The sequence below is a fragment of the Lycorma delicatula genome, chromosome 10 (genome assembly GCF_047948215.1).
Source record: "Lycorma delicatula isolate Av1 chromosome 10, ASM4794821v1, whole genome shotgun sequence".
In the NCBI taxonomy this organism is placed as follows: Eukaryota; Metazoa; Arthropoda; class Insecta; order Hemiptera; family Fulgoridae; genus Lycorma; species Lycorma delicatula.
The window spans coordinates 71,957,994-71,972,016 of record NC_134464.1 but is presented as its reverse complement, the minus strand read 5'-3'; the positions used below and the strand labels follow the sequence as shown (position 1 = coordinate 71,972,016).

The following is a 14,023-nucleotide window of genomic DNA, read 5'->3' as shown; positions in this document are numbered from 1 at the left end:
TAGTCTTCAGATTTAACGGAAATATCCATTTTGATCATCCCTGAATCCATTTTGACCAGTTCGGCGTGACGTCTGTACGAGTATGTATGTATGTATGTCGCATAACTCAAAAACGATTAGCCGTAGGGTGTTGAAATTTTGGATTTAGCACTGTTGTAACCTACAGTTGTGCACATCCCTTTTTGATTGCAAATTAAAACTAAAATTTTAATTAATGAAATATTTTGATCTTAAAATGAAGGCTTCATCTCCTTTTGTTTTTTTCATCTTTTCTTTAATTTAAATATATTGATTTAATAATTATTAACCCGTGATAGTAAACAAAAATTTTTACAATACATAATAATTCAACGATAACAAAAAAAATTATTAGCGAAATAAAATTTTATGTACTTTTAATGTGTAAATGTAATAATAAGCATTACATATGTGTATATGTAAAATAGATGTTGGTGAAACATCTTATTTAATATTAACTAAAATTATAATTTAAAATCGTATTATTTTTGGATTTTCTAGTTTAATTTCTCTTTAATTTTACTTAATTATTGTGGAATTTCTGTTTAATTTTATCTATATTAAAGTTAACTACTGAGTGATTGGAAAATAGACACTTATAAGAACAACATATACACTGAGGCATACATACCCGATCTTTAATAAATTGCAAAAAATTTCTATGTTTTACTTCATTACTCCTCTGATATTGTCGGGCAATATTCTCCCTAAGTCGGAGTTGATCATCATTTCGTTTAATTGTTTTTTGTTGCCATTCATTTAATCGTTCCTTCATTTGATATAATTCTTCTACTCTTAATTTGTGTACACGTTCTCTAATTTTCAAATTTTTTCTCTATATTCATCATCCTCTTAACTTATTATTTCCTTGGTCTTAACGTTTTCTTCCCCTTCATATTCATCTTCTTGTAGTTTTTGAGATACATTTCTTCATGTTATTTTTCTTTTTCCTGTATGATTTTCATTTTTGATTATTCACCAAATAATCCAATAATAAAAAATGAATATTTTACACTGTTAGGTAGAAATTAACATTTGTAACCATACAGGAGTTCACTAAACGGAATAGTTTAATTATTATAAACTTTTGTTTATACGACACTCCAGAAATCTAAAACCTTTGTTAATCAGCAACTCATAAAGATACGAATAATAGTTATCTAGTAATACGAGAAATAAAAGGACTTTTACTCTTATCATAATATTTCATGTAAAATTGTTGAATTAAGTTTTGTATAAATATTTGCTGTTAATAAAAACTAATATTTCAGCAGATGTCCACTTTATTAATGAAATGGAGGATCGTATCTCACTTTCAAATGAAATTAATTAAATGAAGTGCAGCAAAAAATGTGTATATGTAATTTAATAGGCGTACAAGGAAGTCATGTAGTGTCCATCAGATTTTTAAAATTTATTATTAAGCTTGCGGAACTTATACTTACATAAAATATTAAAGAGAATAAATTTTCACTTTAACTATAAATGGAATTTTTAATATAACAGCCAACCACACACAAAGGGATTATAATGAAATTTTCACTTATTTTTTAATTACATCTTTCTTTTTCCTGTTTAGCCTCCGGGAATTACAGTTCAGGTATTATTTCAGAGGATGAATGAGGATGATATGTTTGAGTGTAAATGAAACGTAGTCTTGTACGTCACAAGTCGACCATTTCTCAGATGTATGGTTAATTGGAACCCAACCACCAAAGAACACCGGTATCTATGATCTAGTATTCAAATCCGTATAAAAGTAACTGCTTTTACTAGGACCTGAACGCTGGAACTCTCGACTTCCAAATTAGCTGATTTGGGAAGACGCTTTCACCACTGCTAGAACAACTCGTTTTAATTACATCTAATAATCAGCTTATATACGTAATCAAGCTCTATATATAGTAGATTTAAATACATACCCGCACGCCACGCGCACATACAATATTATTACTATATTTGTTTAAATATCAAATCAGGAATTAAAAAAAAAAAATAGTATTAATTTTTTTTAGATGAAACATGACTTCCACGCTATTAGAGAGGTAGCTGCGTACCTGTTAGACTAGAAGTTCCGAATTCGATACCCGGTTACGATCTGGAAAATTGAGCTCAAAGTGAAAAGTAACAGAACCACATCTTTTATGATATAAATTATAGATACCATGATCGGTAAGTAAGGAGGTAACAATTAATATTATTTCTAAAATTAAAAGTAATCATATCCAACCGACCACCATATTTAACAGTTCAGCCTGTCTACAGTATCCAAATCAAATGGGTATTGTGCGCATACATAGATCCACACATCTATTTATTAATACACTTTATTATACCTGTAAAGCCTTATTTAATTTTATTTAGATCTTTTAAAATATATTTCGTTGTTCTTAAATAATACTTGGGTGTCACTGGATAAAAAATTTAATTCAAAAATTATATTGAAAGTTCATTAAGTGACTAGGAATTAAATTTTTTCGGATCTCGGATTTTTATAATCTATTTTGTCACCTCCTTAATATAACTAACGAATGATATACTGAGGGTTTTGAGTTCAATTCTTGGCTTGGACACTAACTCATATGTTTAAGCTTATCTGGATATTGCCAGTTAAAAAAAGGCAGTTAAAACCTTTAGACCTTCAGTTTAAGGTATTTTTCTGCTTGGAGACAGTTCGCAACGTAATATGCCTATCCTGATATCATCTTTAAAAATCATTATGGATAATGATCACCACACAATTACTTGCGTAATGCTTCTGTCTCAGATCGCTTATATTAATATAAATATTAGATACGGAATCGATTTATTCTTTACATTGTTCAGTTTTACTAAGAATCATCTGTAAATAGGTTCGTAATTAAAATTTTGAAAAGAATCGATTGATATTCTGAAGGTCTCAGGTTTAATTCCCAACTTAGACATCAGCTCACATACCTATAGTTTAACCAGATTAAAAAAACTGCAGATCCTAGGTTAGATTTTCGGTTTAAGACACCTAAAATGTAACCAGATTAAAAAAAATAAGGTACTGGGTTTCATTTTTTGAATTAACGGTTTTTTTAATATGCCATTCATAATTTGATCATAAAAGTAATACTTAAGCGCGCAATAGATTCAAAAATAAATAAAAATAATCAGACGGTGAAGGCGTAAAGTGTCACCTTTTATTTGATATTTTTGACTTTATTTAATTGTTTTATAAAATAATATTCTCATTTCTACTATCATGTAAATGATGTATTAAGTGGTAGACTGTCTAATCTTGAACCCTCATAGATGGTTGGAGGGAGAAAGGGTTACGAAACAATCACGAATAGCAAAGAGATGCTTCGTTTACTGTTTCCTCCGGAACTACCGGAGGAACTTCAGAGGATGAATGAGGATATATGTATGAATATAAATGAAGTGTAGTCTTGTGCAGTCTCAGGTCGACCATTTCTGAGATGTGTGGTTAATTGAAACCCAACCACCAAAGAACACCGGTATTCACGATCTAGCATTCAAATCCGTATAAAAGTAACTGCCTGTACTAGGATTTGAACTTTAGAACTCCCGAAATCGAAATCAGCTGATTTTGCGAAGACGTGTTCACCACTAGACAACCCGGTGGGTTCAGCGAAGAGATGCTACCCAGATTGTGCTGCGCGGAACTGTTATGTAACAGTTTTTATCACGCATTACTGAAACAAACATTAATAATCTATTCATCTTAAATAATTAATTTATTAATTAACATGTTAACAATTTTTTTTTCTCTTTAATTATGAAATGCATTTTTAGGGTGTAAAAATATTGAGCGTTGCTGGGATTCGAAGCCAGAACCCTTTGGTAACATGCCTTACTTTCAAACGGTTTATTCTGTAAAAACACGAATCAATACTATCATTTATTAATCTATCGTAGTGCACGTGTTTTAAAATCTGAAAATTGTAATAGTTAAACTGAACTATTTGGACATACACAGATTTAGTAACTACAATGACAGGGTTTATTTATTGTGTACAACTATTAGATGGAATTCGAGTATAATATTGCACTTAATAATTACAAAGAGGGGTGCTAATAAAATCTTGTGTGCGTTTGTGTTTAGCTTGAAATTTTATTTAAAGTAACCTCAAGTATATATTGAAGTACGTTTCTCATCAGTGATTCTAATATTCTGTGAAAGAATTTCTTTTAAACAATCTTTTTAATTTAGTGGTATTTTAACGAAAATGATTAAATATTTTAATCAAAATAAGAAGTACTTTGAAAATAATATTTGCGTAATAGTCGATTATCCGGGTCTTCATACATAATCATTCTTCATATATAATCTAACTGTAATTAAAAATCCTTTTGTTTTTGTTTTGTGAAAAAATTGTTAATTACAGTTAAAAAATCCTTTTTAAATATATTACGAAAATGTTAAAAGTATACTATCGAAAATTAAAACTAAATAATTCAGATCGATAAGGAAGTAATAGTAAAAAAACCTATTGTAAAAAAAAAAAAAAAAAACATGGCTTCGACAAACTTGAAGTCGACAAAATTGAAGAAAAAACATTTAATTACTGCGGCAATTTTGTACGTAGTTGTGATTGCGAGAGGGAGTGTTTACAGAGAATGGAAACAAGATAGCGTAATTGCTGCGACGGCATCCGACTGTCTCATATTACATCTAGTTAGACAAAACAAAAAAAAAAAACTGCGCCACAGTTAGTCAAAACAACTGTCTGTCAAAATCTATGTTACAGCAAGTTGATGAAAAATTATATTTGTTTATACCATTACAAGTGATGTAAAAATAAACAAAACTTAGTTTGCATATTATGTAATATTTTCTTTCTGATAACTTATTAAGCTAAGTGTTTGTTTTAACGTTGTCATATACAATAAGAAATATGTAATTCTTTGCAACCTACAGTGGCGTATTTTAAAACTGTACCAAAGTTGGTTTACATAGTTATTTGTGTTTAGCTTATTCTAAATATTTTACGAGTATTAGTTATGTTATATGAATACAAACAAGAATTTACAAAAGACTTGTACATATAAACTAGGTAAGTACTCTGAATAATATCTTATATTAAAAAAAATAGTATACAATCAAATAATGTGATTAATTTCAAGAAGGTTAACTTATTAGCAGGAATGAAAATTTGATGAACTAAACGTATTATATCATTTGCACACTTTGTACAGCTTTAAAAAATGATTTCTTTTAGCTTAGCCAAGTATGTTTTTATTTTTGCTATTTCAACCCTCTGTTTCAACCAGAAAGGCCCTCGTTGTAAAAATAATGTAAGTACTGTGAATGCCCGGATAGATTACAGATTACAAGGTAATCATGAGACCACTTGTGCAGCTAATTACACTGGCACAAGTGGTAGATTGGAAGTCACAGGTACACTGGCTATTTTTAATCTATGCTTTCTGACTATAATGTGTGTTACCTTCATGAGTCTAATCTTTCTGGTACTAGTCTTTCACTAGCCATAACTCGTAAACAAAGCATTTTAGGACGTATGTTTATTATGAACTTTTTCAATTATTTTCACGAGTATAATAGGTTATGAAAGTCATGGTAGAACTGTGTGATATACTCTGTATATTACCCATTTATTTGTTTTTTATATTATCGTAAGTTAATACTGTTACTACTAATTTATATGTTTGTTGTGTACAGCTTTTCTGTAGAACTGACAGTTATTTAAATCCTGATTAAATTTATTTCTCACTCCAATCCCTTTAGGTCCTCTGAGCATTATATTTTTTTTCTGAAATTTGACTTTCTTTTTTATCATGCTTTAGTGACAAACAATGCTCAAATTTCATGGGCTAAGGTTCAGTTATATTTTTAAGTTACAGTATTTTTCCACAGAAAAGCTCAGGTTTATGAACTCAAAAATAGAATTAACATAATTAAATTCATTTGTAAAATATTAATACTGGAATATCCTACTCCTCAGTATTTCTCTATCGTACATTTTTACATCAGAAGTCTGCTGATTAACATCATTGTTACAGCAAATTTTTCATTTTTTTATTCTTAAATATACTGCACATACAAGCTCAGTTGTTTATTATACAAATCAAACATTTAAATCCTAACTTTTTTGTTTTATTTGGAATGGCTTTAACTGTGCATAAGCTGAGTGTTTTGTTTTTTGTGAATGATATAAAAATATAAATATTTATTATTAAAAAAAAAAAAATAATGAATTTAAACATAAGAGAGATAGTGAAAATTAATCAGAAGCTACAATTTACTAATAGAGCAGTAATATAATTTTTCATTTGAAAAAACAAATACTTTTACATTTTTAAAATTTATTTGTTTATTTGCATTATGAACTCAGAGACCATTAATTAACGTTTGAAATATATTAATAATATTATGTGAAATTTACTAAAATCCTAATATAAATAATATTATACTATTTATAAACCTTTTTAAAAAATTAAACAAAATTATAATATTAAAAAAACAATTGGCTGAAAATGAAAGTTCCAAAATCTTTGTAATGGATTAAAAGGCTTAAAAATAAAAAGCAAAATTTAAACAGTGATTATAAATTTTTATCCCGGTGATTAATAGTGTTTAAAAATACCATTTACTACCATTTGTCAATTACTTTCCATGAATGGATTCGATGATTCAATGGATAAAATTATAGTCATTCTGTTGAATGACTACTATACATGTATAATAAAAAAATAAATTTACAGTAACATATTTATGATATGAATTGATTTCACTTAATAGATAGAAGAATACTGTAATAACTGGAAAAATGAAGGATGTCACGTGAAAAGGCAACAAACAGCACCACTAGATATTGAAGATGACATCACTAATAGTACTATTAATACTGGTGGTGTAATGTTAGGTGGTAAAAAATGTGGCATCAATCTGCAATTCAGTTTTACAGTAAGACCCTGTAAAAAGTTAGCTCAAATAATGAAGGACGCTGCTGTTTAGAAATAATATATGTTGGGAAAGTGAGTATGTTACGTTATAACATTTGTAGTAGCACAATAAAAATATAGTGCATGAAATCAGTACTTAATTATCATGGTAAGGTAATATTTGTCTACTAACTCCCATTTGGTGAATTTTTAAGTTTGCTTTTAAAAAATTATCAAAGAAATTGTAATAAAATTTGTAGGATAACTATCTTGATATAAGAGATTCAGTTCTGTATGATTATATCTGTGTATACAAATTAATATGCTGATTTAACACATAAAAACCGCTATAAGTGTAATTTATATAATGCATTCTGAGATAATCAGATGATATTAAGGACCTAAATATAGGAGAAATTATTTGAGAATAAGGAGAAGGGTAGTGTAATATATATTTACTAGCATCCTTGTTCCGGTGTCACCTGCACTGTATGATAACTTGCGTTTCCCATCGCAATCAGGGGATCTTTAGTCAGTCAGTCAGGACTTGCTTTACATGCCCTCTCCATTTAGCCAGGGTCTCTGCCCCCTGGACCTACTGTGTTCATTAAATTCATGCTTATGAGAATAATGATGATAAATAAAAATTAAAGCCTGTTCAATTTATAAAGACTATCAGTGTATTGTACTTCAGAGAAACAATTTGGTCAGTACAGGACTCATTAATTGGTTTTTAGAATTTCTGTCACACCTTCACACACTATATACTGTACATAATCAGAATTACAAAAATAAATTACAATCATAATCTTACCAAATCTCATAAAAGTTGACTCAATAGCGGTAGCATAAAATGGCAAAAATGTTTTTTTTTATTCCTTAAAATATTAAAATTCAAAAACCTGAAAATGTTTTTTAGATATTTATCTGAAGAGTAGTTGCAAGCTCAAATCAAGTGAATATCTCGTTTAATACAGTCAGAAATCGAGGAGAAAATTGCAATCATTGTTTAGAATTGTTTACTTTTTTCACCCCTTTCAGAGAAATTAAAAAAAAAAATGGTAAATTTCAAACTTCGTTTTAACCCTTTAAACTCAGAATTTCAAAAAATTCTTTCTTAGTATGTCTGTGTTTTATTATATATTGGTTGTAAGCCATTTATTTTATTATTGTGTTTTGATAATTGTTTTAGAGTAATATCTATCCATTGTTATCTATCCATTGTTTTTAAATTTTTATTATGCAGTAATGGAATTATTTCAATCATGGCTGAGGATACGGAATTCAGCAAAAGTATTTTCATGAAGAATTAAGGTAAGCCATCTCAATATTCTACACTAGGTGGTTCGTTTAATAGAATTTAAATATGTATGTCGATATACACACCCTTTTTCTGTAGGATCTACTGATGATTGTTTAACAATCAAAATGACTGTTTAAATTTATTTTTAAAAAAATTTTTTTGTAATGGTTTCTGCAGTATAATCTTGTTTTCCATAACTTGATGACAATTTTTATGAAATTTGATGTGACTATTAGCAAATATCTGCAGATTTTGATTATTTGTTGTATCAGCATTTTAATCATATTTTAATGTTATTCCTTTTTGTGTTGAATTTTTTTTGCAATTGGAAGGAAATGCTTTTTTTATGTTTTCATAACCCTGAATTGACAAAATTATGGAATCATTTGCCAGACAGTTTAGAAGCTTGCAGAGCTAAAGAAAGAGATTTCCTACCATCTCTAGAGACATATTTTGAAGAGGCTATTGAACAGTCTGACCCAGCTGCCATGATCGATGCTGAATACAAGTGGAGTAATTTTTTCTAGTTGAAATTTACTTGATTTATTTTTAATTCTTTTTATTTACTTTGATACTTGTAAGAAGAGTTTCTGTGTTTTTGCATTCTGTTATTAGCATTACACATTTGTTTATTTCCAAACAGTAACATGATGCAATATCTTGTTCATCATAAATTATTTATTTTCATTCATTACTAAGTATTTTGTTATTCCTTTTAGATTATGTTTATTGATATTTTATATATGACATTTATTTTTACTGCACAATATGTTAAAAAAGTCTGGAAATGGCTTCAAATTACCAAATTGAATATGACTTATTGATAGAAACAAATTTAGATGTTTGCGGTTAACAAAATAAAATTTTGAATTTATCTTTTATCATGAATTTATCTTTCACTTTAAGTAGCACAATATCACATATCATGTGATATATACAGTAATAATCCAATCAATAAATTGCCAGATTTCTTAGAAATTATGATCAAGAAAATTGCTAGAGATAAACCTGTGTTACAAATTGTTTAAAAATTAACTGTGATATTTGAAATTTTGTTTTTACTGTTTTGTTTTTATTGTTTATTTTAATTTATTAAAAGTAAAATGTTCTTTTGTCAAAAATTAATTTTGTTATTGTTGATGTTAACTTACTGTAGTATTTGCAACTATTTTTTTAACTACTATTATTGACCTAAACTAATATAATTTTTTTAAATGTTTGTTTCTTAATAGTTTTTTGACTGTGTGTATGTGTGTGTGATGCATGTACACACACACACATACATATATATACACATACACGCATGCGTGCACATGTGCCTGCACCTGCGCAGTTTTAGCATAGTTCATGAATAAATTATTTAATTAGGTTTCTTATAATTATTATTATAAGAAATTTTATATATTATTTTATTTTAATAGAAATTTATAGTAACACATAAAATACATTAATTACACAAAGGATGTGTATATTATGCATGCAATTCATAATATTTTTTTTATTTTACCTTTAAAAAATTCAGTTGAATATGGTGGATTTTCAAACACTCCTGTAAGCAGAGGCCTGTCTCACAGTCTGGGCACCAGTATACTGTATCCCTTCTCTTTTCTTTTTTATAATAAACTATACACCTTTTTTTGAGTCTTTACATTCTTCCCAGATGCCGGAATGTTTTCAGTGAAGTGGTACTCAGTCAATTTTGATGGAGGAGGTCCTATGGATGGTGACCTATTTGTGGTTTTATCTCACTACTCTGATGGCTATGTATTAATTCACTAACTAGGATTAATCTAAGTGACAGGTGATATATTTTTTTTTTAAATGATTAATTATTATTTATTAATTTTCTATTTTTAAAAAAGAGGAATTATTTTTTAGGACAAAAAAAATAAAGAATTTTCTACATTTTAACTGAATATGCAAAAAATTCTGGTTTTCTAATCTACAAGCATGTTAAACGCTACGAACTGCAAGTGGTAATCAACTACTGGCCAAAGCCAGATTTAATGAATCAGCTTCATAAACCATTTAAGTTAAACAACGGTTAATTGTGGTTTCACTGCACAATTTACTTTTGACCATGCAATTAATGATAGTTTTATATACATATATATATGGTATAGTATTTAATTTTATTAATCATGCAATGACATGAATCATTTAGATGATTGAGGTAAACTACATTTATTCTAATAATCTATTTATTTTTTGAAAATCAAAACAAAGCTATGACTATGTTAAAAAATGTTGTTTGCAATTATTTTAATCGGTTATTAATACTTTTTAACCAATCGAGCATGGCCATAATGAAAAAAAACCTTTCCAGAATAAAAATGAAGAAATTAAACTAAATTGCTTTAATCAAAATAGGACATTCTGTAAAAATATTTTAAATATAACTCAATGATATATAATCAAAATTCTAAGACAGCAGTAACATATGTTAATCATTAAAACTTCTAATATGCTAAAAAGTAATGAATTTAAGAAAAAGATTTCTGTAGGTCTACCTAGATTGGTTTAGATTGTATTTGTTGTAAATGCAAAGTAAAATGAAATAAACATACTCGTAGTTACAGGGTCACCTAATCTTACTTAAAAAAAAGCAATTAAAATGCAATTCCTAGCTAACATTCAATGACAAAATCAACCAAACACTATAACAGAACAAAATACTTTCAAACTTAAATGTGAAAAATGAAAAGTATGATGTTATAAAACACTTTTCTGAAATAGCCTTGCATTTGTATCCCTATGCTGTTGTTCACAGTGTTTAAAATTAAAATTAGTGGTGATGGTGATTTAGAATTAGAATTATAGATGTGAAGACCACCCTAAGAGTACAATTAATAGAGTTAGATTTTTATCACCAGTTTGTCTTCTCATTCTCTTGTATTAAATTTATATTTTATTAGGGATTGGATTGTCCTGGTTCTAATCCTAATACATTAATTCCCATCCTACTCATATGTGCTACTGATATAAAAATATAGCCGATTCAATTGTACCACAACCACCTATCACAAAATGTACTCTCTAAACAGCTACTTAGACACTTCTCTTCCAAAAGATTAAACTATTGACAGGAAATGTGGTGATAATCTTTCCAAACTATAGCCAGATCCTCATTATAGGGTAGTTGTAAATAAATTAACCACTGTTTATTCAGGTTTTTTTTTGTGTTATAGCTTGTAAATTACAGAACTCAGCAATTGTATTTTTAAAATTGTATTAACAAACAAGCGTTTTTTTAAAACATGTATGTGATATTAATGAAAAATAATATCACCTGAATTTTTTTGTTTTATCACGATTAATTACAATTTTTAAGATAAATAATTCAAAGTAGCAACTTTTCTGTATTTTTATATGGCAATTTAAAGCTTTCCATGCTTAACATACTACATGGAATTTCATTTTTACAAAATTTTTGAATTGAAAGTTCAATGGCTTTAAATACAGTCCACAAACAACCAACCATAATCTAATAAAGAGATGACATTTTTTAAATGAATTTCATAATTAATAAATTTAAACAGCAAAAATGGAATATAAAATTTCCACTGTTCCATTTACAGTTTCATTTACATTTCCTGGTCTGTTTATTCAAAGATGTAATATGCCATAAGTATTTTACTACATGAAGGAGATACAACTTCCTACTACTCCATTTCAATTAAGATACATACAGTTCTAACAGAATATCAAATAAATTTTATCAATCACCTCTAAATTTATAGGGATTAATATACTTCAGGAAAAATGTACCAGTGCCTTAAACCTTCTTCTGTTAGGTGTGGCAGATCAGCAAATATGAACAAAATATTGAATTGAAAACAATTTTACAGAGAAGAGCATTAAAAAACTTCTTAATGATGACTTTTTTAAAATCCTGTCATATTATTACAGATACTATGTATATTTTATCACTGATTGCATGACTGGTTTGATTCAATTCTCTATTCCATTAATTACTTATTACTCCATACTTATAATTTAAAGATAAGGTCAAATACTAGAATCTTTGGATGAATTGTGAAATATTTTTGGTATTTTTTATGATTTAGCCAACTTTCTTATTGAAAGGTTAAGTATTACATTATATCTGATGTTGAGCTACAGTATAAATCTTACTTGTCAAACAGAATGTAGAGAACAATGGTCATAAAAGACTATCAACATTTTTCTTCATGGCAAAAAGTGAAATCATGCGTCCCTCAGAATCCTTGACAGAATAAACAAAATTTATCACTCTTCTTATTTAAACTGCTTGCCTAATAATATAGAAAGTAATTTTACTTGATGACACCACTGTAATCATGATGTCTTTATGAGATATTTGAGAACATGAAGGAATAGTTCCAGAAAGTGGTCTTTTGTCTAAGTGTGATAAAAAAAATGTTCTTTCTAACAAATAATCTTTTCAAATTAAAATTTGAATACTACTTGATGATTTAACACAGAATTTCATGAAGGATTTTCTTTTGTTTGGGTCTTTAAACAGATTATAATGAAAAAATATTTGGATAATTTTTCTTTAAGCCTTAATAAAGCTTGTTTCCAGATGAAAATTAACTTTTCTTTATTAACTTTAAAAAAGTATTAATATTATGTCATTTTTTTATGGTGTCATTTTTGAATGTTAACATTCAAAAGGAGAATTAAATTCAAAAATAGAATTATTAGAATAACGACTAGAATATATTATAGAGGGTCTTGTAAGACAGATATAAAAAATTAAAGTATTCGAACCTCACCTCCTTTAAATCTTTAAATCAATCTTCTTTGGAGTAATAATAAAGCTATTCATTGTAATCATTTATGCATGAATATGTGCATGGAATATTTATGCATGTTTTCTATGGTATGTATATCTATTCTACTCTTTAATTTTGTATTGTAGTAGACTGCAAGAATCTGGTTCACAGCCACGGGTAGCATGCTACATGGTAATGTTATTAATAATGCAGATTGATTTTGATGTTTACATTGATAAGAATCAAAACTAACATATTTTTTAATATGGGAAGATTGTTGTTAATTTTATTACCTACAGGAAATCTGTGAAAATCAATGATGACAATCTCCTCTGTATGATCCATGTAATGTTTTACTTGATTTAATATGTGTGACAAAGGATGTAAAGTAACAGATCCACGATTCACCCAATATGTATTATTGTAAAGACCAATTCTGATGTCTAAGTATCTTACACCCATTATCAATTGATCCAATATCATCTCATCCTAGAATAGATATATAAATTAGTAACATTGATAAATTAGTAATTAAGTAAGCACATATCATCAAATTTGTTGAACCAAAATATAAACAAAGTTAATATTTGGATATCAGTGTCTTGTCACCCATAAGTGTATTTATAATCTTTTATAATGTTTATGTTATGTTAACAGAATGCACTTTATCTTGCAATAATCTTACTTGACTTTTTTTTTTTTATATGGTTCCATTTTATGAATTGTTCTCATAGGAAAATTGTATTGATTTTTGCTAACTTTTATATTTTTCCAGCTATTTTTTGTTATATGCTGCTACAGCAGCTATAGTTATAACAGAAAAGTAGATAGATTGGTAAAAAAATTATCTTTTTAAGTTAATTATTTACAATGTGAAGAAATTTCTTATTTCAGTGTACCAGGTCCAAAAAACTCTTTTTGTTAAATAGGTATTTGTGCATATATATGTATGTGTGTTGGCCTGTACTTTGTCTTATAACTCTGGACACTGTTCACCAATTTTCTTCAAACTTGGTAGGTATATCATTACGGGAGAAACGTACTAAATTTT

At 27.8% G+C, this 14,023-nt stretch overlaps 1 protein-coding gene across 1 annotated transcript in view; it reads left to right on the top strand.

The window, feature by feature from the left end:
- The first annotated feature begins 4,772 nt into the window (after positions 1 to 4,772).
- LOC142331484 (cytochrome P450 4C1-like) overlaps positions 4,773 to 14,023 on the top strand; it is a 39,185-nt gene continuing 29,934 nt past the window's right edge. The window contains exons 1-3 of the mRNA XM_075377426.1: positions 4,773 to 5,063; positions 8,159 to 8,226; positions 9,876 to 10,016. The gene's annotated coding sequence lies outside the window, so the exon portion shown is untranslated. The remainder of the gene's footprint in view (positions 5,064 to 8,158; positions 8,227 to 9,875; positions 10,017 to 14,023) is intronic.